This window comes from Rana temporaria, chromosome 7, assembly GCF_905171775.1.
Source record: "Rana temporaria chromosome 7, aRanTem1.1, whole genome shotgun sequence".
NCBI classification, from domain to species: Eukaryota; Metazoa; Chordata; class Amphibia; order Anura; family Ranidae; genus Rana; species Rana temporaria.
In genome coordinates, this window is record NC_053495.1 from 41,470,001 (window position 1) to 41,497,811 (window position 27,811).

General features: G+C 42.9%; 1 protein-coding gene across 3 annotated transcripts in view; it reads right to left on the bottom strand.

The window, feature by feature from the left end:
- CACNA2D3 (calcium voltage-gated channel auxiliary subunit alpha2delta 3) overlaps positions 1–27,811 on the bottom strand; it is a 1,177,822-nt gene that overhangs the window by 914,609 nt on the left and 235,402 nt on the right. The gene's annotated exons all lie outside the window — the stretch shown is intronic.

Here is a 27,811-nt window from a genome sequence, read left to right on the forward strand (position 1 = left end):
AGCACATCGCCTCAGTGTGAAAGCCCACGGGCATTCACACTGAGACTGCAGGGCAGGAGTTTTTCAGGCGGTATTTAGGTGCTATTTTTAGTGCTAAACAGCCTGAAAAACTCCTAAGTGTGAAAGGGGTCTTAGGCACATCTTTGATCTTATAGCAGAAAATGTAAAAAACAGAAGTTACCTCCAGTGAAAAACCACATGTCAAGAGCAATGACAGACCCAGAGATATTAAAGTGACACTAGAGTTACGTTTTTTTAAGAAAATAACATACATGCAATATGTCTAAGTATAAGAAGAATGAGCGAGGGGGCATAATTAGTGCCCACAGCATGGGATTGTGGCTATCCCATTCAACAGTGAGGATAGGAAAAGGGTTTATTAGGCTTAGAGTCGTGAGGTAGTTTGGGCGGGAAGGTCACGTTTTTAAACAGAGGACACAGGTGTTTTAGAGCGGGAACATCACGTGTACTGCAGGACGCAGACACGTGATGTAGAGGGTATATAAAGCTTTCCCTCACAGAAGCAGGCAGGCAGTTTTACCTGACAGGATTGAAGAGCTCCCGGCGAAGATGAGTCTCCTGGCTTCTGAGGCGATGAGGTCGCTGATGCAGAGGATCCTCGAGAGAGCGGAGACAGAAGGCGGGGAGGAATGGCTGGAGAAATGCCTGTCGGGCATGGAAGAATCGAGGGCGGCAGAGCGAGGCGGAGATATCCGGGAAGCGGCGGTGGACGGCCGTGAAGAAGGTGAAGTATTATCACCGTGTGAGCCGCTCGCTACACTCTCTCCACCAGCCCGCAGGTCACAGCGCAACCGCCCGCCGGAGCGGCCGGCAACGTCAGAGGAGCCTCGTGAGGTGCCGGGTTTCCGTGTGTCAGAAGAGACCGGGAGTGACGTCAGAGCCGGGGACAGCGGTGCACGGAAGGCAACAAAAAAGCGTAAGAACGCTTCCCCGTCCCCTGGGCGGGGGAGAGGAGGGAAGAACAAGACATCTCCATCCCCGACTAGGGGAGAAAAAGTTTCTTTATTTCCGCAGGTCCCAGGAAGAAGTGCAGCAGGACCAGCAGCTTCGCGTGTCTCCAGGCTGGATCAGCTGGGTACGGCGAGAGCTGACACAAGACAGGACAGTATTTCAAGTCGAGCTGCAGCTGCAACAGGTGCTCCAGCACCCCCTGCTGGTGAGTCATCAGAAGACAGTCTAATTGCAAAATTGTTAAAGAAAATTGACCAGTTAACAGATTCTTTGAAACCTACTGCAGTACAGGCCAATTCTCCTGCAAGTGTTTGGAAGGATTTACCTGCAAACACTTGTGAGTTTAGGGAGAGGGGTCAAAGTAATGTACCGGATAATTGTTTTAAGGAAGTTTTACCGTGTGAAATCTCGCCTTTAGGTTTTCACCTGTCCAACACTGTAAAAGAGAAAATCTGGAACAATGAATTCATAGATTTGATGACGTTGCTTCCTAATACAAAAGATTTCACATTGAGAAGCGATAAAAAATCAGAGGATGAGGATAGGCGGCGTACGGCGCCTAGATCATTCCATAACTGGCTTCAGGCTTATTGTATTTTTTCGGCAGTGTTGGGGGAGAAATTTCCTGAGAAGTGTAGTGGTCTATTCCAGCATCTGGAACACATTTTAGAAGCGTATAAAAATTTTGGCGGGTTTGGCTGGTATAACTACGACGAGTCGTTTCGTCAAAAACTATCAGTTTACAAAAATCTAAAATGGGGAATGAAGGATGTGGGGTTGTGGCTAAACCTCATATTGCCACAAAGACCAGTTTTTACAAAAAACCAGCCGAACGCTGCACAAAATGCTTCGTCTTCAATGTACAAGAAAGGAATATGCTATGCCTTTAACGAGTCGCAATGCCGCTGGGCGGCGTCGTGCAAGTATAGGCATGAATGTTCATTTTGTTTCGGTCCTCACCCGGTTGTGAAATGTTTTAAAAGAAATTTCCAACAAAAAGACAATCCCAAAGGAGCGAACGCCAGTGAAGCTGGAAAGAATGGTACCTTGGCTTCTGCTTTACCCCGACAGGGGGAGGGCGGAAGCTTTAATTAAAGGTTTTTCCACGGGTTTTATATTACCCGCTTTTTTGGGTACAGGTTGTGAGACGGTGAACAACTTAAAATCGGTTTTACAGAATAAAGAAGTGGTGAGGAAAAAATTGCTGAAAGAAATAGCGGCGGGTCGCATTGCGGGTCCATTTGTTTCTCCGCCGTTTAAAGACTTTCGGGTATCCCCGTTGGGTCTGATACCTAAGAAAGAACCCAACTCATTCAGGTTAATCCACCATCTCTCTTACCCTAAAGGTAAATCGCTGAATGATGAAATTGATCCCGCGTCGGCTTCAGTGTCTTATGCCACGTTTGAGGACGCCGTTCGGCTTATAAAAAGATTTGGGACAGGCGCGTTGTTAGCAAAATCCGACATACAATCGGCTTTTCGGTTATTACCAATTGCACCTGAATCTTTTTGCTCCCTTGGTTTTTGTTTTGAGAAAAAATTCTTCTATGATATGTGCCTTCCGATGGGTTGTTCACTGTCTTGCCATTATTTTGAATTATTCGCATCCTTCTTGCAATGGGTCATTATTTTTGAGTCAGGTAGTGCGGGAATCATCCACTATTTGGATGATTTCCTTTTCATAGGACCCCCGGTTTCGCCCGTTTGTAATCTAGTACTAAATCTTTTTCTAATGATTATGGAATACTTCGGTATTCCAATTGCGACAGAAAAAACGTTCAGACCAGTGACAAGGCTGGAATTTTTAGGGATAAGCATTGATACGGAATTATTTCAGTTTCAACTTCCGTTTGATAAAATTGTGCGCATACAACAGTTAATCTGTTGTCTGTTACGTAGGAAAAAGGTCATTTTAAAGGAATTACAATCGCTTCTCGGGCAATTAGCTTTCGCATCAAGGGTTATGCCGGTAGGCAGAATTTTTTCCAGACGATTGGCGTTGGCGTCAGCAGGTTTAAAATCACCTTTTTCCCATATACGACTTACCACGGACTTAAAGGACGACCTTTTGGTATGGTCCCAATTTTTAGAGGACTATAATGGTCGTACAATGTTCCAGGAGGAATTCATTTTTTCGGCGGATATGCATCTATATACGGACGCTGCGGGTTCTTTAGGTTTTGCGGCAATTTGGAAAACACATTGGTGTTGTGGATCTTGGCCTCCTTTTTGGGTACAGTGTAAGGCAACAAAGAATATTGTGCTGTTGGAACTTTTCCCCATAATTGTAGCGTTTGAATTGTGGGGAAGCAGTTTCGCCAACAAGCGAATATTAATACATTCTGACAATAAGGGAGTCTTATTTGCCATAAATTGTTTGTCGTCAAAATCAGAACAGGTTATAAAGTTATTGCGTTATTTTGTTTTGTTATGCCTGAAATACAATATTTGGGTAAAGGTGAGACATGTGCCAGGAAAAGAGAATTCAGTGGCTGATTCGTTATCTCGATTTCAGATCTCTCGGTTCAGGAGACTTTTTCCAGACGCGGATTTGGTAGGTTCCAAATGCCCAAGCCACTTATGGGAATTGATCTGACGCCAGTCTTAGATTCCATTAAACAGTCGGTACTTCCTAAGACATGGATGGAGTATTCCATGGCATGGAAAAAATGGTTATTGTTTAATGACAATTTGGGCTGTTCAGGATTGTACCCCTCGGAGAACTCGTTATTAGCCTTTTTGAGTTCATTAATGAAGGGAGGTTTCTCCTTTAATCATATTAATAAGACAATGGTGGGTATTTCTTTTTTCTTTAAAATGAATGGTCTGCCAGTGTGTAATAATTATTTCTCAGTACGTCAAGCTTTGAAGGGATATAAAAAGAAGACATATAGGCCAGATACTCGCAGACCAATCTCTGTCGATATTTTAAAAAAGATTTGCGTTGCTACTGTTACTTTGTGTAGCTCGGATTACGAGGCGCTATTGTTTCAGACGGCGTTTATTTTAATTTTCTTTGCAGCTCTGCGAATTTCTGAGCTGGTTCCTGCAAACAAGCTAGGTGCATCGGGTTTGAAGTTTGGGGAAGTGTTCATAGACAAAGATAAAGTGCGGATTTTTATTAGCAGATCAAAGACTGACGTACAGGGAAAAGGTCACTGGTTAACGCTAAATGCATGCGGTGATCCTATAGTTTGCCCTTTATTGTTTGTATCCAAATATTTGAAAAACAGACCGCAGTGTAAGGGAAGTTTTTTGGTTCATCAAGATCGCCTACCTTTGACGAAATTCCAGTTTTCAGCGATATTGCAAAAATGCATATCTCATATTGGACTTTCACACTTAAAAATTTCATCGCACTCCTTTAGAATTGGTGCGGCAACCGAGGCAGCCAGAATGGGCCTTGATGATGCGGTGATTAGAAGTTTGGGAAGGTGGGAGTCTAGTAGGTTTAACTTATATGTTCGCCCTAACCTTTTTGTTTAATTTCCAGGTCTGATTATCTGGATATTTGGACATTCGTTTGTGCACTGGGCGCATAAGAGGGCATGTTTGAGATGTTATACGTCTAACTTATCCTTTTCTCCTGATGAATGTCAAATTTGGTGGAAGGGTATTCGAGGTTTGCAGTGGAACAATTTTTCAGTGCAATTTTTCAAGTTGACGGAAAATTGGCCCGCCCCTGACGTTATAATTATACATGGGGGTGGTAATGATGTGGGTAAACAATCCACGTTAGAGTTATTGTTGAAAGTTAAGAACGATTTACATTTAATACATCAGTTTTTTCCTAAGGCAAAATTAATTTTTTCAGAAATAGTCCCTAGGTTAGTTTGGTTGTCGGCCGGGAAGAAAAAGAATTTGGAAAAAATAAGACGAAGGTTCAATCATTCTATGGAGAAATTTATGCACAGCTTGGGTGGATTTTCTTATAGACACACAGAGTTAGAAGGGGGGTTTCCAGGCTTATACAGACGAGACGGAGTCCACTTGTCTGATGTAGGCCTGGACATTTTTAACAATGATATCCAAACCATGATTGAGAAGGCCGCGGGGTTGGGGTAGCCTTTTTTGTTTTTAAACAAAATAGGCTAGGTGGGGACTTTTGTTTAATAATTTATTGATGATACTCGCTCGAGTCCTAAGACTGAGTGAGAATTTTTTGAAATATTTGGAAAATAATTTAATTTTTAAATATTTATTTATTTATTGATCGGATTGAATAAAGATAAGTGTTAATTTATATTTCGATGTTTGTATTATATTTACACCAATAAAGGTGCCGCGGCCCATTTATCACCATCTTTGATGGTCTTGGTTTGGTGTGGTTATTTATTAAGTTAAGAGTTGGTATAGCCTACATTCCCATGAGCGAGGGGGCATAATTAGTGCCCACAGCATGGGATTGTGGCTATCCCATTCAACAGTGAGGATAGGAAAAGGGTTTATTAGGCTTAGAGTCGTGAGGTAGTTTGGGCGGGAAGGTCACGTTTTTAAACAGAGGACACAGGTGTTTTAGAGCGGGAACATCACGTGTACTGCAGGACGCAGACACGTGATGTAGAGGGTATATAAAGCTTTCCCTCACAGAAGCAGGCAGGCAGTTTTACCTGACAGGATTGAAGAGCTCCCCCACCCCCCACCCTGTCGCAGCACCTTTCATGTGGTCTGTCACCCTTGTATCAAGGGGGGACTTTTGTTTAATAATTTATTGATGATACTCGCTCGAGTCCTAAGACTGAGTGAGAATTTTTTGAAATATTTGGAAAATAATTTAATTTTTAAATATTTATTTATTTATTGATCGGATTGAATAAAGATAAGTGTTAATTTATATTTCGATGTTTGTATTATATTTACACCAATAAAGGTGCCGCGGCCCATTTATCACCATCTTTGATGGTCTTGGTTTGGTGTGGTTATTTATTAAGTTAAGAGTTGGTATAGCCTACATTCCCATGTCCCTTCTATCGCTCTCATCCTTCGTTTCATCTCACTTTATTCTGCTGTTCTCAGACTTCCTCTTCTAGGGTGGCTATGTTTGTTCTGCATGCTCCCCTTGTGTATGTGAACACCTTTTCTTGCTCATCCCCAAGATGGACTACACATCTATGGGTAGATATACTCAGTGCTATAGGAATTGTAGTAGGGACGTCTTGGGAGTACTACAAGCCATTACCACTAACCATTGACTTACTTCGGTGTGAGTTAGTGCTACCCTTTGGCCAGAGCCCACATTGCAATTTAGCGCCCCACACACAATTGTCTTCAGTAAGCAGATGGGGCTATTCCTATCTGCCTCAATACATGGCTCCGAAATCATTTTGATAAAGTAGCACAAAGCACTTACCTAACTGCACCAACTTGTCTTGACTCTACACTTCACCATTAACAGGGAGCACCATTAACATAGGAACACAGAAAAAAGCCACCATACGCAGATCCTCAGCATGTGTAGATCACTGGGAGAATGCTCAGAAAATTCTGCATAGATGGTATCTAACACCTATGCGCCTTCATAAAATGGATCCAAATACTCCACCACTTTGCTGGCGAAATTGTCAATCTACAGGCAATCTACCACACATACTGCGGAACTGCAGGATGATAAAAACCTTCTGAAAGGAAGTGTCTTCCCTTATTTAAGACATTATAAGTACCACGCTTACATTAGACTCTGCACTCGCACATCAAGCAGCTTTCATGTGACAGGGTGGTTGAACAGAAGTCGATCGGTAGACATAGGTTTAACTGCAGTGGCCACACATGCATCGAATTGTGGTTGGTCCCTGCTGAACAGGCTGAATTTCAATCCATTTATTGCCACCTTAGTCACTAGTAATTCAAAAAAATTGAACAAGAAAATTCTGCAAAAAGGAACAATTTACACAACATTAAATTGTTTGCAAAGATCCATTAAGCCAGCCATGCATGAATCAAAATTCAGCCAGTTCAACAGGGATCAGACAAATTTCAATGCAGGCTGGTTGTACACAAGTCAATCTATCGATCAAATTTTTCCTTCGATCAACATGGTCGGCTGTAGGCAAATATTCCTGCTGTCACAACACAATAGCTTAGTGGGACTGAGTGTGTGGATGGGGGAATCAAGTAATTTTCTTTTGTTACATTAAAGTGGTTGTAAACCCACTATTTGGACTTTTTCCTACAGGTAAGCCTATAATAAGGCTTACCTGTAGGTAAGGAGAATATCTCCTAAACCTGCACGGTTTAGGAGATATTCCCCCCGCAATGCGGGCGGCGCATGCGCAGGGGGGAATCCACGGCTGAAGGACCGGCAGCCGCCGGACCCTGCCGATTTTAAATCTCCCGCGCGCATGCGCGGGAGTGACGTCATCGCCGCTCCAGCGAATCACAGCGCTGGAGCGGCGATACCCGGAAGACACGCCGGAGCAAGATGACATCCTGCTCGGCGTGGACCAGGTAAGTGGTACACACCTCGTTCCGAGGTAAGTATTTCATAATAGACTAGTATGCGGTGCATACTAGCCTATTATGCCTTTTGCATTGCAGGTTTGGGAAAAAAAAAAAAAAGTTTATGCGGTTTACAACCGCTTTAACTGGTGTATGGCAAGCCTCAGTCACTGCCAGACAAGGCACACACATTTTAATTTTGTTTCATATTGTCACATATGGCTTGTCAATAACAGATATTTTCAGATGAGCCTTTGGCTCATTTTACAATCAATACTTCTTCAACGCAGCCAGATGTGGAGATGCTTGGATTGTATTTAAAGTGTAACTAAACCCACAAAAGTAAAATCAGTCTGCATATGCAGTAAAGCATTATTGCTATACTCACTGTGGAACCTAAGGGGTTTATCCTCTGCATTGTGTGAAAAGGTTGTTTGATCCTGTAGGCACAGATCCTCCTCTTTTTGCATTACCCCCATAACATGTCCGAATAAGAGAGAGTTACTGGAGTCAGGGTGCACATGCTCAGTTTGGTGTATTGCTAGAGAGTTGTTTTTTTTTCTTGGGAGAATGCATGTGATCAGCACAGGGCCAATCAGCACTGTCTAGATAGAGGGCCAAGGGTCCTGCATCCTGGTAGGACAGCTAGTGCAGTATGAAAACTCCTCCTACAAGCTTTAACCAGGAACAGATAGAACTCACAAGACTGCTATATACTGCTGATGAGAAAAGGTACTTAACAGTTTATATTTACTAAAATAATGGCATTTCCATGTTCTGTGTACTGTGGGAGACCAGATATAGTGAATGCAGGGTCCTGGGTTTAGTAACACTTAAAGTGGTTGTAAACCCATTACAACCACTTTAACCTACAGGTAAGCCTAGATTAAGGCCTAGATGTAGGTGCAACAAATATCACCCAAACCTAAAAGGTTTAGGAGATATTTGCAGAAAATACCGGCACCGATGTCTATGGCGCATCGGGCACAGGCGCACTGAGCTTGCCACTTCTATCAGTGATCATGCCGTTAGTGGCGGCACCGCTGCTCCGGCTAGTCACAGCGCCGGAGCAGTGATACCCGGAAGTCCCTCCGGGTATCATGGCGGGGACAGAGGAGGTCACCCAGGACTGCTGTGGGGGCTTCGATCTAGGGTAAGTACTACATAATGAGCTAGTATGCTATGCATACTAGCTCATTATGCCTTTGCCTTGCAGGATGTTTTTTTTTTAAGAGAGGGTTTACTTCCTCTTTAAAAGGGGAACTATTGTAAGTGTAGATTTCAGGTTGCTAATAACTGTGCCTTTAGCTCTTTTATGATAGCTAGATAAATCAAGCTAGCTTACAAATATAACCTGTCACCTTTTACCTGCTGACATTTGATAAAGAGATATATATATATATATATATATATATATATATATATATATATATATATATATAAAACATCACATAAAAAAAATGGTTCTCTATATACGGCCTCATGTCAAAGAACATGTTCTCTGCTTATCATGTTCCACACTTTGGTGGGCCAGGTAAAGCAAAGATCATATGCATCTAAATGGATACCATTGATGTTTTCAGGTAAGACCAGAAATTTAAAACCAGAAATGTAAAACATTACCAATTCATTTGTACATTTTTCCAGATACTTCACTGAAAGTACAGTATGTGCTATACAGAAATTCCTATGTTGGCTCAGCTGCTAATGAATCAACCATGTAGAAACATGATCACACTTTGTTAAGTACAATATAGCATGAGGCTCGTGTGTACTGGGAGCCCAAACAGACACCAAAGAGAACAGAAAGAATCCATATTTAGGGGTGTATTTATAATAAACATTCGCAGAGTTATTCATCCTGTGAATCACATGTACATTCATTCTGTGAGAATGGTGGCAAAAGCAAATGTTTTTAGGCTATTTTCTCTTCAGGTCAACTGTTTTTGAATACATGCAGAATAGAGTCAATTGGGAGAATAGTGCAATATGGTCACTAGATAGATCTGACGATTATAAGAAAAAAAATGCTTTTTTCCTATGAATATCCGCTCCTTCTGGTGCTCATAATGCAGTATTTTCCTGATTCACTCTATTTTGTATCAATGAAAAACATTTGGCCTAAAGAGAAATAAGTCTAGTAACATTACATTTTCTGCCATTGGCACATCTCTAACAGCTCTGATCCTCTGTTCAAATCTATGCAGTTGACGTGAGTATTTATAGGGATGTCCATCTTGTCCCTTACACCAATTACTTATTCCTATTATTCAGATACAATATTATACAGTGTGGTTATGTCTCTTTATAGATCACCATTGCATTCGCCCCTGAAGAGTTGGGACACCCCAACGAAATGCGTCTAACTTACATATATGCATGATGTCCATACAGATGATTTTATGTCTTTTATATTGTTTTACTCCAAGATTTTTCAACACCATCTAGCCCTCTCAGTGGCTCATGTTGTGCAGGATTTGTCTTTACTCCATGATATGCCAAGTACCAAGGCGTTAATATGTATATGTGGGGCTAGATTCAGAGAGAATTTACGCCGGCGTATCCATAGATACGCCGCGTAAATTTAAATCTGCGCCGGCGTATCTTCTTTCTGTATTCAGAAAGCAAGATACGCTGACATTAGCCTAAGATACGACTGGCATAAGTCTCTTAGGCCGTCGTATCTTAGGGTGCATTCTCACGCTGGCCGCTAGGTGGCGCTCCCGTCGTTTTCGGTGTAGAGTATGTAAATTACCTAGTTACGCCGATTCACAAACGTACGTGCGCCCGGCGGTAGTTTTTTACGTCATTTGCGTAAGGCTTTTTCGGCGTATTGTTGCTCCTGCTATTAGGTGGCGCAGCCAATGTTAAATATGGACGTCGAGCCTGCTTCGAAATTTTAATTTTTTGCGTTGTTTGTGTAAGTCGTTCGCGAATAGGGCTGGACGTAATTTACGTTCACGTCGAAACCAATGACGTCCTTGCGACGTCATTTGAAGCAATGCACACTGGGATATGTAGACGGACGGCGCATGCGCCGTTCGTAAATCACGTCAATTACGGGGGCTTACGCCGGCCCCATTTACGCTACGCCACCGCAACTTACGGAGCAAGTGCTTTGTGAATACAGCACTTGCTCCTTCAAGTTGCGGCGGTGTAGCGTAAATACGATACGCTGAGCCGCCGTAAGAAGGGGCGCAGCTACGTGAATCTAGCCCGTGCATTTTAGCATGCACTGCGTTTATGCGACTTTGTGTATACATTTTTCTGTCATTCCGTATGCTGTACATGATCTCACAAGGTATAATAAAATGCTCTGTGCTAAGACTAAGGCTTTTTGGTATACAACTCTCATTCAAAGTCCCTAACTAACTCCCCCCTTTTTTGTCGGAACCCATATAAGCAATACTGTGTTTTATATCCCACATGCTTACTCTATATAGTGATTGGCCTCATTCAAAGTCCCCCTGAACAAACTCTCTCTTTTTCTGTCCAAATTTGGGATGGAGGCCAGTTACTTATGGTGCCTTGGACCACATCATTCTTTATCGCAGAATGAACGTACATGCAGTTTCACAGGATGAATAGCTCTACAATGTTTATTAACTACACCCCTATGTGTTCCTTTTGAAGCTTGTGTGTACAAATTATTATTGATAAATGCTTTGAAATGATCAAGTACAGTGTAAGCAACCAGGGGTTAATATTCCAGGCTCTGAGTAGACCGAGTTGCAAAGTTTTTGCATGCCCAGGACAGTTCCATGGCTTTTCATGAAAGCTTTATGGCAAAGAATGATTGCTAGAGAGCTCATCAACATAGCCTTATTGATTTATTGCTTTTGTGTGAGAGATAATCTGATAATCAGTGAGGTTTTTTTCCTCGTAAGCTATCAGAATAAAGGCATTAAAGTCATTGCACTGCTTAACCCATCTGACACCTCACTTAGTAAGAATGTAAACACAAAATATGGGTTCTGTGAAGCATTGACACATCTGCCCATTTTTGGACTTATGTTTGTGTGTCCAAATTATCAATGTTATCAATATCAGTGTGGACAGAACTTCTGGGTATGTCACATGTGAACCCCCTTAATGCAGTGTTTAGTGCCTGAGTGACCTATCATCAAGATCAAGCACTCACTGGGTGATCTGTATTTGTACAGGATCAGCAGCACAGACAGGAAGTGGCAAAGGTGGTATTTACCAGAAAGTTGGGGGGATTACTCAGTTTTCAAAATGTTTTAAGTGATAGTCTCTGGTTTACTGATACTAAAGCCTGGTACACACTATTTGTTTTTTTTCCATTCAACCCAGCGGAAAAAATAAAAACCGCAGAGGTGATCAAATACCAGCAAAAGAAATCTCTATTTGTGGGAACAAAGGACGCCAATTTTGTTTGGGAGCCACGTCACACGACCGCGCAATTGTCAGTTAAAGCGACGCAGTGCCGAATCGCAAAAAGGGGCCTGGTCCTTTACCCGCATATTGGTCCGGGTCTTAAAGCGGGAGTTCACCCAAATTTTTTTCGGGTATGGGCTGCGGGACTGGGTGTTCCTATTTGATTGACAGGCTTCCTATATACAGCCTCATGTCAAAGAACATGTTCTCTGCTTATCATGTTCCACACTTTGGTGGGCCAGGTAAAGCAAAGATCATATGCATCTAAATGGATACCATTGATGTTTTCAGGTAAGACCAGAAATTAAAAACCAGAAATGTAAAACATTACCAATTCATTTGTACATGTTTCCAGATACTTCACTAAAAATGCAGTATGTGCTATACAGAAATTCCTATGTTGGCTCAGCTGCTAATGAAATGGTTAAATAACCACTTAAAGTGGAGGTTCACCCGAAAACTTAATTTTTAACATTAGATTGATGCTCATTTTGTCAAGGGGAATCGGCTAGTTTTTTTTAAATCGAAGCAGTACTTACCGTTTTAGAGAGAGATCTTCTCCGCCGCTTCCGGGTATGGGCTGCGGGACTGGGTGTTACTATTTGATTGACAGGCTTCCGAAGGTCGCATACATCGCGTCACGAGTAGCCGAAAGAAGCCGAACGTCGGTGCGGCTCTATACGGCGCCTGCGCACCGACGTTCGGCTACTTTCGGAAAATCGTGACGCGATGTATGCGACTGTCAGAAGCCTGTCGGAAGCCTGTCAATCAAATAGGAACACCCAGTCCCGCAGCCCATACCCGGAAGCGGCGGAGAAGATCGCTCTCTAAAACGGTAAGTACTGCTTCGATTTTAAAAAAACTAGCCGATTCCCCTTGGCAAAATGAGCCTCAATCTAATGTTAAAAATTAAGTTTTCGGGTGAACCTCCACTTTAAGTGGTTATATAACCATTTAAAAAAAAATTCATTTTTCATGTCATGAAAAACGGTTGTGTGTACGCGGCATTACTGTTTTTCCCCTTCATTTTCATTGCAGGTAAATAATGGATTCCAAGCAGATGCAATATGTCATCATTGAGTTCTATGAAGGAGGGGTACCAGCTGTCCAACATCCACAGAAGGCTAAAGAATTTTTATGGAGACGACACCAATGACATAGTATAGCTCTTGTCTTGTCTTGCAATGGTATCATCTCAGTAAACATTCTGTAGCTTTCTGTGGATATCGGACAGGCTGTACCCCTCCATTGTCAAGAACTCAATGGTGGAACATTGCTTCTGCTTGGAATCCATTATTTACCTACAATCAAAAAGAAGAAAAAGAATAGTTACTATAGAGGATGCGTTACTCTACAAACAAGTGACATTTGAATGACTTATATAACTTAGTAAATAAAGTATGCCCGCTTATGTATTACTTCCGGTACAGCGCTCATATATTCAACTGTATATTACTGATTGTCTTTGTTTATTTTGTAATTTGGTAGGTATAGAATACGAAATAGGTACATTTTTGGATAGATTCCAAAATGTAGTATATTTTGCTTACAGTAACAAAGGTTTTGTCTTCTCACAGCAGAAATCATTCCTGTATCAAAGCCAAGACATTGGCACAAGGACAGGTACCTTCCATCTGCCAGAAACAGAAGGAACCCAGCAGAAACCACTTTTGTTTTTATTTTCTGAAATATACCAAAAGTGGGTACAATTGTGAGCTGGTGATGATTGGAGTCCTTTTACATTTATATGTAAATAAAATTGTAAACTAATTTTAGATCCATACACTTTTGTGATGTATTAAAATAACATAGTTCTTTGTTAAAGTAAAAAAAAAAAAAAACCTAAAGGCTTATTCCAACCAATACAAAAAATGAAATGTTAACATCTGCTGTATTTACTTTTACTAAGAAAGAGGGAAATTTATGTCCATCTCATTACTTTGGGTTTGGGAGGCTAGATTGCTGCTTTGAGCTCTCCTATACAGCTACAAAACAGTTTAATAGTGCCGTAGGCTCTAATAGGCGACGAAAAGGGTGAACAGCGGCGCTATGCTGGGCATTCGCTGTTCACTCAGCTGTGTGTTAGGAAAGCGAATTAATCGCTTTCCTAACACTGAACCGCCTCTTAGCAAATCAGGTGCTTGAGCCTGTGTCACCTGTCAACTGATCAGCTGAAACGACAGGTGTTGTGATTGGACGCCGCCTATTAGTGATGGGGCACAGTAGCGGCAATTGAGCACCCTGGCAGCAATTGATGGGCACTGTAGCGTCAATTGATAAGCACAGTGTCAGCAATTGATGGGCACAGTGTCAGAAATTGATGGGCACAGTGTCAGAAATTTATGGGTACAGTAACTGCATATGATGGCACAGTGGCAGCAAGCAATGGGCACAGTGTCAGCAATTTATGGGTACAGTATCTGCATATGATGGCACAGTGTCAGCAATTGATGGGCACAGTGTCAGCAATTGATGGGTACAGTATCTGCATTTGATGGCACAGTGGTGGCAATTTATGGGTACAGTGGCTGCGTTTGATGGGCACAGTGGCTGTATTTGATGGCACAGTGGTGGAAATTGATGGCACAGTGGCTGCGTTTGATGGCACAGTGACTGCGTTTGATGGGCACAGTGGCTGCATTTGATGGCACAGTGGCAGCAATTCATGGGTCTTTTTTTACAGTTTGTTTGCTCCCCCCATTTTGAGCACTAGCCGCCACGCACTTTTTTGTTTTTTTCTTGCATGATGCAGGCTGATCACAGAAACCTATTTGCTTTCAATGGGTTTATGAAGTCAAGACTCCACAACAACACACTCAGAAGAATTGCCGGACAATTTTTGACTTCTATATGTAGTTGGATAGAGAAGAAACCTTCCAACAAGCTCATTTGCTCTGATTAGTTGGCTCCTACACAGCAAGGCTTCCCTCAATGGGCACCCAACAGTAGCTCAAGCCATAGAAATAAAGAAATAAGCACAAGACCAAAACTGGCTAAAAGTGTCCAAGATCATTTTAATTGTAAAAAAAAAAAAAAAAAAAAAATTATATTAAAACAGCCCATGTGCTCTGGGGGCAACACCACTCTCCTTTCATCAAGAGAATCCCCTCTGCGTAATCTATGTATATTACAGGGATTTTAACAAACTTTGTAGCAGGTTCTGCTCTAAAGAAATAACTGTTTGCTCCACCATGTCCTCAGTAGATTGATTCTGAATGGGAGGATCTGGTTCATTATAATCATCTGGTGCACTCAGATCAGTGAACCAATCAGGCAAGCAGGAAATTACCTTTCTAGGGGCATTCTGTAAACCATTGGTGTACCAAATGCCTCCAGGTTGCTATATTGTATTTAATTTTACAGAAGATTACAACAACTGCAGATTGAAAAGGAAAAGTAATTGTAAATAACATTACAGTACAGCATGGCGATTGCATATTCTATAGTTTTTTTATTTGTTATTTTTTTATTTTATTTTTGTAAAATGTAGTCACTCTTTAAGTTAAACAAAGCAGTAATTACTTAAAGTGAATGTAAACTTGATTAATGAAAATTGAGCTGGGCGCATATATCTGCAGTATTTTGTTATCTCTCTTCAAAGAGTCCCGTAGCTCTCTCCTGACCCGTTCCTCTGTTATCAGCCTGGTAACTCCTGACAAATTCTCTGACACATCAGGTAAAAGCAGCCTGAAATTTCTGTCAGGGGAGGATGCTAGAACTAGATTAGCAGGGAGCTGGCCCTATTACAAAACACTGCTGGGAGTCTCTGCCTATGAGGAGAGGGGGTGTGTGCCTTTCCTCCAATCAGCAATTTTAGCTATCTTGGCTGTATGTCCAGACATCACACTCTGTGTTAAACAGGAAAAAAAAAATCCTAACATGATCTGAACTTTCTAAACAGTATAGAAATGTGAAGGCAGCAGATATGAATGTAAAACCTATGTAGGGAGATTTGGTTCATCCCTGTGTATCATCTGAGGCTGTTCACTTCACTGGGTGTATGGAGGGTTTACATCCACTTTAAATATTTGCAAATACAATTTACATTCCCTTTAAAGCTGCTTTTTTTGCAACGATCAAAGTTCTGACAACTATTTACTAATTTGCTGTTTTCGTTGGTTTCTTTCCTATAGTTTGTCTTTATATGACACATTTAATTTAGTGGATTTGTAATTAATTTCTTTAATGTACTTTTGTCACCACAATATTTTAAACAAATTGAAAAAGAACTGATTAACGTTCCATAAAAAAAAAAAAAAGTACCCCAATACAAAGACAGTAAAAATGGAGATAAAACTAAAGACGCTACCCTACAGCACTGGAATGGTATAGTTGCTGTGCGACGCAGAAACAAATTGTTCTCTGAAAACAAAAATGCAGGTCTTACATGAAGTGGAACAATTAATTTCGCGCTTGTCTTCACCACCTCAATAGGAAGTTGATCTGAATCAGATATTTGTGGCACGTTGCAGCATACGGCAAACATTCTAGGGCCACGTGGCCTGACACTGTGTGATGATGACTTCCATTGTAAAACAATCCATCAATAAGAGTAATTACGGTATTGATCAAAATGGCTGTCTCTTTGGGATCAGAAGGAGTTGAAAAGGGATGGAAAAGTCTAATAGAAGGTTTTATTGCCACAGCAGCTTGTGACACAGCTAATATTCTGCATAGCGTTTCATAATTACTCATTGACTCTAGGGTTCTGCTTTAATGCTTGACTTATAACAAAATTACTGTCACAGTAAGCAGTCAAGCAGAATAAATTAAGAGAGCGACATGAACATTCTTTTATAGCAGGTACAGTATAAAGATGCACTGCTTTTTTTTTATTTCTTAAAGGGGTTGTAAAGGTACAATGTTTTTCCCTAAATAGCTTCCTTTACCTTAGTGCAGGCTTCCTTCACTTACCTCGTCCTTCCATTTTGCTTTTAAATGTCCTTATTTCTTCTGAGAAATCCTCACTTCCTGTTCTTGTGTCTAACTCCACACAGTAATGCAAGGCTTTCTCCCTGGTGTGGAGTGTCATGCTCGCCCCCTCCCTTGGACTACAGGAGAGTAAGGACACTCTCTACGTTGCAGATAGAGAAAGGAGCTGTGTGTTAGTGGGCGTCCTGACTCTCCTGTAGTCCTAAAGCCTTGCATTACTGTGTGAAGTTACAGACAGAAGAACAGGAAGTGAGGATTTCTCAGAAGAAATAAGGATATTTAAAAGCAAAATGGAAGGATGAGGTAAGTGAAGGAGGACTGCACTAAGGTAAAGGAAGCTATTTATCGGAAAAAATTGTACCTTTACAACCCCTTTAACCTCCCTGGCGGTATCCCCGAGCGTGACTCGGGGTGGATTTTCGATGCTAGGATCGGTATCCCCGAGTCACGCTCGGGGTAGCTGTGCAGAGTGTGCAGCGGCGCGGCTTACCTTTTGCAGCATCCACAGACAAGGTACTCACCTTGTCCCTGGATCCAGCGATGCATCCCCGCTTTGTGAGCGAGCGGGTCTTCGCTCGATTCACAGTGTCCCCGTGTGCCGCTGATCTCCGTTCCCTGCGACGTTACGACGCATGGGGACGGAGAACGGTGCCAAATTAAAAGAAGTAAATAAACACATTACATACAGTATACTGTAATCTTATAGATTACAGTACTGTATGTAAAAAATACACACCCCATTTGTCCCTAGTGGTCTGCCCAGTGTCCTACATGTTCTTTTATATAATAAAAACTGTTCTTTCTGCCTGCAAACTGTAGATTGTCTGAAAGTGTCCCATTATGTCAAAAATGGTTTTAGAGCAGCTAGAAAACAGCGATAATAAATTATAAGCTAGTAGGAGCGGCGGAGTGCATGGTTTATTCTGCACTGACTGTGTTTGAAATTGCCTGAGCCCCTGTTAAAATCCAATCTGGGGACAAAACTGGGGACAGACTTTGTCCAGGGACAGTGTCCCCAATCCAGGGACTGTCCCCGGAAACCGGGGATGTCTGCTCACCCTACTTTAAGATAAATTACAAGGTAGGTGGTGTGGTGCATCTCAACACATGTTTCAGCACACCATCATTGTTTCCATCTGTGCATTGTAGTGCATTAAAAAAAGGCACACATCCTTTTTTCTTGTGCTTTGTAGGGAGTTGGATGCACCTTCAAAATAAATACACTCTAATGAAGAAAAAAGCATACACGAGGTGCTGCGACTTGGAAGTGAGCTCATACGAAATAGCGAGAGGTAGAAAAAATTGGAGAGCTCATAGGATCAGGTTAGGCTGCTCACAACAGACAGGGTTACCCTCCTGTTGGTACCCAGAAGGTTACCAGACAAAAATATACAACAGGGGTATTGAATTAAAATTCATGGAGGTCCGATAAGTAAAATTTTCTTCCAGCCGGCATCTTTTTAAAAAGGCAGCCACAAGGAAACTGCATGATGCGTTTGTACCATGCAATTTCCATGTGCAGAAAATTGCACTTTGCATTTTAGTGCATTTAGGAGTCAATGGTACCCCTTCACGTCTTCTGTGCAGCACCTCATTTTGTGCGCAGCTGGTTGTCCGCTTCACATCTTCCCCACCACAGCCCTGTCCCCCTTCACATATCACCCCACACAGTATTACCCCCTTCACATATCACCCCACACAGTATTACCCCCCTTCACATATCCCCCCACACAGTATTACTCCCCTTCACATATCCCCCCACACAGTATTGCCCCATCACATATCCCCCCCACAGTATTTCCCCTTTACATGACCCCCATCACAGATCCCCCCATACAGTATTGCCCCTTTACATGACCCCCATCACAGATCCCCCCATACAGTATTGCCCCATCACATATCCCCCCCCTCCAGACACAATATTGCCCCATCACATAATTCCCCCCACACAGTACTGCCCCCTTTACATGATGCCCCCTTTACATGACCCCCCCCCCTTCACACACACAGCACTGCCCCCGCTCCCCATCCTTAACATTTTCATACATTTTCCTCCCTTCCCTCTCCACTCCTACCTTTCACAGAGCGGGGGGCGGGAGGCGGGACAGTCGTGGACTGAAGGCGCGGGAGCTGTCGGATTGACTTTTCGGCAAACTGGTGATTGGCTAGCAGCTAGCAGCCAATCACCTCCCATCTAACACGACAGGCAGCTACCTCTCTGGTCCCGCCCACGGTCTGGGATTGTCCCGCCTCCCGCTGTCCGCTCCTCTGCTAATAATAGCGGAGGAGGCTGGGGACCAAAGCGGCGACTAAATGGCGCGATCGCCGCGGTCCGGAAAGAGCAGCAGCTCGGGCCGGACGCGGACCGCGGGCCGCCATTTAGTGATGCCCGATATACAACAATGAAAGAAACGCCAGACCGAATTATAAATGCGCCCTAATTATTTTATTGTTTATCTAGATTGCACACGCAGAAGCTTCTGGCTAGTAACTTTCCTACTCTAGCAATTAACTTCCCAATGTAGATTCACTCCTAAAAGCCCTATTTTGAGTCCATTAAAGTTTAATATTTTAACTGAAATCTTGCAGAAGGACTGTTTTCTGGCCCCTGAAATGCATTGGCTGTTTTTTAGTGCAAACCAGTAAATTTATTTGGGCTTTTTTATTGTTTAGTCTGGTGCCCCTTCCATTAGTGTATGTTTTATCCTGCAGATCCTTCTCACCTTTCTGCATAATGGACCAGAGAGGTGAGAAGGGGATTAAAAGTCTTTTGACAAAACATGTAGAGGAATAGCTTCACAGGTTGCTTCAAAGAAAATTTCCAATTTTGCATGGCTAAAAAAACAGGTTGACTAATGATGAGTAATGCTGCGTACACCGATCAGGCTTTTCCCCCGCCAAATCCCATTGGAATTCCGACGGAATTCCATCGGAAAAATATAGAACATGTTCTATATCTAAAGTCCGATGGAATTCATAGGAATTTCTGATGAAAAAACTCTGATGGGGCTAGACACCATTGGAAATTCCGATCGTGTGTACGGGGCATAAGGCGTGAGTGCGACACTAGCAATGCTAGTCAACCCATACTCAAAGCTTTGCGGAGAAAGGCCTCGTACACACGACCGAGGAACTCGTCGTAAATGAAACATCGTTTTCCTCGTCGAGTTCCTTGTTAAGCTTGTCGAGAATCTTGACAAGCTTTCTTTGCATACACACTGTCAAGACAAAATCTCGTCGTTCTCAAACGCGGTGAAACACAACACGTACGACGGCACTATAAAGGGAAAGTTTGATTCCACTGGCGCCACCCTTGGGGCTGCTTTTGCTAATCCCATGTTACTGAGTGTTAAGAAAAAGTTTGGTGAGAGAAGATTTGCGCTTTTTAGTCTGTTCCAGCGTGACGAATGTTCACGCACGCTCCCATCTCATACATTATTCTGAGCATGTGCGGGTTTCTAAGCATACACACGAACGTGTTTCTCGTCGTAAACCAGCCCAACGAGAAACGCAACGAGGAAATTGAGACTTCTCGTCGAGTTCCACGACAGTTTTCTCGACGAAAAACATACACACGACCATTTTTCTCGGCAAAAAAGCTCTCCCAACTAGTTTCTTGATGGATTCTGTCGAGGAAAACGGTCGTGTGTACGAGGCCAAAGGCTTGTATTTTATTTGGAAAAAGAAAAAAACTTGAGTGTTTTCTGTCCTCTTTTCGCCCTTTGATTTTAATAAACAACATTATATTATGAGTCTGTTTTCTGTCTATTTCCATCAATTATGAGAAGAAATGCAAAGTCGTTCCAACCTTATCTTCTTTATCATCCCCTGTGCGTTTTTTTGACCTTCTATAACAAACGTTCATAGTTTATGGAGAGTCTAACTTACTATCGAGTGGATCATTGTCTCATTTGGTGACCACATAAAAAGATTTATGACAATTTTGGGGATTTTATTTGGAGTTTTTTTTTTTATTTGTCACAATTTATGGATGCCAAAATTGAGTTTCAATGTGGAAGGAAGAAAGGAGTAGTGCACACATGTGCATGACGTAACATACTGTAGGTCCAGGTTTATTAGCACAAAACAACCATGATAACAGTCCCCATCTATGGAACTTCCCTACTAACGCGTTTCAGCTGATAGGGCACACTCGTAAAAAGCTTTGGTTTCAATGTGTTTCATGTCATTGTTTATTTGAATAAAATACACACACACAAACATATTTATATATTTGCAATATGAGGTTAAGAGCATTCACATTGGGGCGACTTGGGATCCAACTTGAAGTCGCCTCAAGTCGTCCCAAGTCGCGCTGTCGAGAAAAACAATGCAAGTGAATGGGAGCGGTGTTAATACACACGACTCGAGTCGCTCCGACTTCAAAAGAAGTTCCTGTACTACTTCAATCCGACTTGTAGGCGATTTGTACCCATTGATTTCAATGGAAGTCGCCTCCAAGTCTGATCCAAGTCTGATCACTGTCTTAACTGAAGCGACTTTCCAGGAAGATAACATACATTTGTCAGGCAAACCTCTCCCTCCCCCTCCCTCCCCCTCCCTCCCCCTCCCTCCCCTAGAGCTGATTGTTGTTTGATTGGCCACTGGAAAGTCTCCTGTCCTGGAGACGACTTCAAGTCGTGTTGTAAATCGCCCCAGATCGCCCTGTGGTTCATGCTCAAGTCGTGTCGGAGTCGCCTCTGAAAGTCGCGCTGGAAGTCGTGTCGCCCTAGTGTGAACCGACTCTAAGCACTGTTTTGTTTTGAGTATAGTCTATTTTGAGGATTGTTCTGATCTTAAAGTGGCTGCTCACCTGGGTAGTATTTGTATTTGTTTTGGTTGCGCACATCATGTGAGTGCAATGTTTTCTTATTTTTTATTTGTTTATCTCATGATAGTTTTCTCCTAAAAATATTTACAAACATGAGTTTTACTAAAACTGGTGCACACAGAATTGGGTGCAGCTGTGCATAATAACCGATCAGCTTCTAACTTCAGCTTGTTCAATTGAGCTTTGACAGTAAAACCTGGAAGCTGATTGGCTACTCTGCACAGCTGCACCAGATTCTGTGTGCACCCGTTAGTAAATCTCCCCCACTGGGCTGATATGGAATCGTGAATGATAGGGGTCCCAATAGCAAAACTTTCAAAGTTAAATTTTGCGATACGATAACGCTATCACGCCACGTTACCAAAGTCTGATATGCAGTCAGATAGACATTGTATTAACAATCCCCATTTCTATAGTCCTACTTCTCTTACTGTAGAGTCTAAATATAATTGTGCAGTCCAACAGGGACTAACGTTAGACCTAGTGCTGTTAATAATCAGTAGCAGAACACATCCCTCTTTCCTCTTCACTCCTAAGGGGTTTGCTTAGGAGTGTGGCTATTGCTCAGCATAAAGCACTGGAGAAGGAGCACAGAACATGCTTAGTGGCGTGGCTTTGCTCTGCATAAAGCACTGGAGAAGGAGAGCGGAGCATGCTTAGCGGTGTGGCTATTGCTCAGTATAAAGCACTGGAGAAGGAGAGTGGAATGTGCTTATGGGTGTGGCTATTGCTCAGCTTAAAGCACTGAAGAAGGAGAGTGGAACATGCTTAGGGGTGTGGCTATTGCTCAGCATAAAGCACTGGAGAAGGAGAGTGGAGCATGCTTGGGGGTGTGGCTATTGCTCAGCATAAAGCACTGGAGAAAGTGGGCGGAACATGCTTAGGGGTGTGGCTATTGCTCAGCATAAAGCACTGGAGAAGGAGAGCGGAACATGGTTAGGGGTGTGGCTATTGCTCAGCTTAAAGCACTGGAGAAGGAGAGTGGAACATTCTTAGGGGTGTGGCTATTGCTCAGCATAAAGCACTGGAGAAAGATAGTGGAACATTCTTAAGCCTCGTACACACGATCAGTCCATCCGATGAGAACGGTCGGAAGGACCGTTGTCATAGATTAACCGATGAAGCTGACTGATGGTCCGTCGCGCCTACACACCATCGGTTAAAAAAACGATCGTGTCAGAACACGGTGACATAAAACTCAACGACTTGCTTCCAAGCATGCGTCGACTTGATTCTGAGCATGCGTGGATTTTTAACCGATGGTTGTGCCTACTAACGATCGCATGACGTGTATGGTGTACCCTCTTCAGCGTATCATCTTTAACAAAGTTTGATTGGCCTAGTAGGTATATGCCTGTCTGGGTCCAATCGATCCGGTAAGCCCCTTGTCATAAGTGGTGGTGGACTCTTCACATTTTTTAAGCATTGGATTATGTGTGCGTTTTCCATTCATTTGAGAAGGATTCACCGATTCAGTCATTAATATATGGACTTTAATATACCATTAATTCACGTGGTGTTGCACGTTATCTTTTACAATTGTTTATCACTAATTGTTTCATTGTTAGCGCTACACTTTTCTACAAACGATCGTTTTTGTCCTATCGGTTAGGAATCCATAGGTTAAATTTAAAGCAAGTTGGCTTTTTTTAACCTATGGATAAATAACCTATGGGGCCCACACACGATCGGATTTGACCGATGAAAACGGTCCATGAGACCGTTGTCCTCTGGTTAACCTATCGTGTGTACGAGGCCTTAGGGGTGTGGCTATTGCTCAGCATAAAGCACTGGAGAAGGAGAGCAGAAAATGCTTAGGGGTGTGGCTATTGCTCAGCATAAAGCACTGGAGAAGGAGAGCAGAAAATGCTTAGGGGTGTAGCTATTGCTCATCATAAAGCACTGGAGAAGGAAAGTGGAAAATGCTTAGGGGTGTAGCTATTGCTCATCATAAAGCACTGGAGAAGAAGGAGAGCGTAAAGCAGCAAAAAAAAAAGGGCATTTGCAGACAATATTTAGCCACAAGTCATAAGATGTAAAGCTACAAGACTATAAAGACATCAAACTGTGTTTTCAATTGTGCTTTAAATATAACTGATCATCATATTACATAGCTCAAGGGTATGTAACACCTAATGTGATGTGTTCTATAATGTGATCTAATTTTGTGCCCCCAGTGGCTAAGAGGGGGGAGGGGGAGGGGGGGGCATGCGGCAATAAGACCAACTTCCATCCAGTGCACTAACAACATTGCTAGTAAAGCCGCATGTAGTCAGCCCTCCAGTCCTTGAAACAGCATGAGCCAGATTGTTGCAAACATTGACCTCATTTTCATGCAATTGGAGAAACTTTGCAGTTCCACGAGTAGGGAATGCTATGCTACAGTACATAGTGTGTTAGGCTGGTTCTCTTGCTTTGTATTCCTTCTAGAATTGACAAATTTAGCATGCAAGCCGGAATAAACGAAAAGCACATACTATCTGCCTCAGCAGAATTCACTGGAAACTTAAATGATGTCCGCACATTTTGCTAATCAGGGAATGTAATTATATTTTGTATTACATTGCTTCTGGGTGATAAGATGCATGCCTGCTGGAGACAGCTCATTTTACAGTGGCTGATCTTACAGTATTTTGTGACAGACAGAGAACAATGCATTGTGGTTATTATGGTAAACAGTGGAGAAGAATTAAGGCAGTTGTGTGAAATCTGCTTGGAAATGTCATACCGTGTGGATCGCAGTTTCTGCTGAGGTTGGTCTGTTTCATCCTATCAAATACTGAACACGCACAAGTGTTAACATATTGTAAAAAAAAAAAATCATTAAAGTGTAAATACAGGGTCCCTACCACAAGTGCACCAAAAAAAATACATAAATCAATAAAATCAATAAGTAATTAATTTTATGTTGTATAGATTTATTGCTGCTTTTTCATGGTTGGATTAATAAATAAGTATTGTACAGGTTGAAGCAGGATTCATGTGGGCACTATCTGAATCTATAGTAGGCATGTAAGTAAATAAAATTAAAATAAAAAAATACTAACAAAAAAATTATAATTATAAATTCAATAAGGTAAGGCTACATTCACATGGAACACGACCACTCCAGCGCTCAGATGGTACCACATCCGGGGGTGTCACAAATTGTAATTCTTCATTAGTGTGGCCCTTCTCAGACCGGGGAATTTCATGGCTGGTGTTGTTGCATGTATATTATATGTGTGTGTGTATATAAGGAGATGCTGTATCAGCTTAGTTTAGCTCTGAGAAAGGGGGCACATCCCCCGAAATGTGTCACTAGGGCTGCTGTTAGAAATCGCTGTACATGGCCCCTCCCCCCAATATATCAAGACCATATTTTCACAAAAAAATACACTAAAATCATTATTAGTGGACACAAACGAAACCAGGGCTGGACTGGGACAAAAATTTGGCCCTGGACTTCATCCAGACTGGCCCACTTTGACAGGTCTCTCCCATGGCAGCTGGACAACTCCCACACCCCCCCCCCCAGGCCACCGAAGCCCCCTCACCCCCTTCACTAACCACTATTCATTCTACTTTATTAGAGTAGAACGGCTGGTACTGGTACTCTTATAGGCAGTACCAGTGGGGAAGCTAGACATTATTTCACCTGGGCAAAGAATCAGTTCGGTGCCCCCCCTTATGGGACAAGATTAGGCAGAAGTGAGAAACTCCCAGGCCATAGCTGTTGAGTCAGCTCTCTGTCCCCCCCCCCCATGCTCCTCTGGTCCTCCCCCTGCTTCTCTGTTTCCCCCAGGTGAGCACTGCGGGGAGGGAGAGGAGGTGAGCGCTGCGGGAAGGGAGAGACAAAGGAACGGAGGGGGGCGGCTGTCCGCTGTCACTGAAGCTGGCCCACTGAGCCATCGGCCCACCGGGAAACTCCCTGTAGTCCCAATGGCCAGTCCATCCTTGAACGAAACAGAGAACCTGTGTGAATTAGCCCTTTTTATTTGTTTTTTACATAAACAAAATTATATTCACAGTGACAAGGGGGCACATGGGGGCAGGCAGAAGCAGGCAGAACAGGGAGGGGAATTAGTGTCGGGGTAAGAATGATGCCCTGTGTCAGTGTCTCTCCCTGCAGCAGCTGAAAGCCGTCAGGAGGGGGAGAAATTGGCTTTCAGCTGCTTCAGAGAGCTGCACAGGGCATCCTTCTGCCCCTCTGCCAAACAACACTAATTCCTCCTGCTGTTTGGGCCCCCCTGTGTGCCCGGGCTCCCTACAGGAGGACTGGTGCCCCCCCCCCTATCAGCGGCCCTGTGTGTCACCCTACCAACTTATATTTGTGCGGTGAGATGACATCACCCCATGGCTGGATATGTTATTTATCATGCTTGTCCTATCTGATGTTTGTAAGTATGTTTTTGGCTTATGGTTTTAATAAAAGTGGACTTGGTAATGCACCAGGCTTTTGCTCTCTCCAGTGTATTCACAGTTACATTCACATGGGCATAAACATTTTGCTAATCTTGTTATATGTGCTTTTTTTTTTAAGCATAAGAGTTCCTGTGTATTACAGCGTTTCCCCAAAAATAAGCCGGGTCTTATATTAATTTTGGCAACAAAAGACCCAGTAGGGCTTATTTTCAGGGTAGGACTTGACATGTGTTGTCTTCTCTCCCCATCTACCTCTCTGCCTGTCAGAAATGCCCAGGGGCCAGTGGAACTCAGTAAAAGTGGGTGTAAAATCCCAAAAAACACCATATTACAGTATTACACAATGCAAACCGTGCATTTCTCTGCAATCTATCTGTGGTAAACACCCTGTTACAGTACCGCTCAGCGCTTCTGTGACCCGCTGAGCCTCTCTTCCCACAATTACCTTAATGTTCTGGTGCAGTCCAGGGCACGCTCCGAGCATTACAGGGGAGGAGGGCCTGAAATCCCCTGCTGACAGCTTGCAGAAGAGGAGAGCAGCGGGGGATCAGCTAAGCGCCGGTCGGTGCTTCCATGGCCCGCCCGAGCTCCCTTTCCTGCTCCGAGCACTGTAGAGGGGGGCCGAGATCCCCCACTGACAGCTGGGAGAAGAGTAGGAAAGCAGCGGAGGTCAGCTGAGTGCCAAGCTGCATTGTACAGAAGGCATTATTCACACATTCACACAGGAACATACACAGTTCACACTATATAACACTGCAATACAGTGCATCCCAGGATTCAGCAAATATTTTAACCACTTAAGACCCGGACCAATATGCAGGTAAAAGAACCAGGACCCTTTTTGCGATTCGGTACTGCGTCACTTTAACTGACAATTGCGTGGTCGTGCGACGTGGCTCCCAAATAAAATTGGTGTCCTTTTTTTCCCACAAATAGAGATTTCTTTTGGTGGTATTTGATCACCTCTGTAGTTTTTATTTTTGCGCTATAAACAAAAATAAGCGTTTAACGATTGGTTTGCGCAAAATTTATAGCGTTTACAAAATAGGGGATAGTTTTATAGCATTTTTATTAATATTTTTTTTTTTTACTACTAATGGCGGCGATCAGCGATTTTCTTCGACATTATGGCGGACACAATTTTGACACATTTTTGGGACCATTGTTATTTTCACAGCAAAAAGTGTTATAAAAATGCATTGATTATTGTAAAAATTACAATTGCAGTTTAGGAGTTAACCACTAGGGGGCACTGTAGGGGTTAAGTGTGACCTTGTGTGTGTTTCTAACTGTAGGGGGGCAGGGCTGGACTTGTGACGTCACTGATCGTCTTTTCCTATATCTGGGAACAGACGATCAGTGACACTGCCACTGTGAAGAACGGGGAAGGTGTGTTTACACACACCTCTCCCCGTTCTTCAGCTCCTGTGACCGATCTTGGGACTCCGGCGGCTTCGGACTGGGTCGTGGGCGCATGCGTGACCCACGGCTGGGCACTTAAAGAGGACGACCATTCTGCCGACTTGTAAGGGCGTTAGGCAGTCCTTAAGTGGTTAAACTAGGGCTTATTTTTATAGTAGCGCTTATATTTCAGCACTCCCCGAAAATCACAGTAGGGCTTATTTTCGGAGTAGGGCTTATATTTTAGCCCTCCCCGAAAATCACAGTAGGGCTTATTTTCGAGGTAGGGCTTATTTTCGGGGAAACACGGTAGATAGCGTGTGTATTTTAAATGCTTAAAATTGTCCAGTTTACTTTTAAATAGCTGCATCTTGTAATATATGCATGTCCTCAGATGGTTCTCCCGGCTCTAATTCTCTTCAATGGGCAGACTGACAG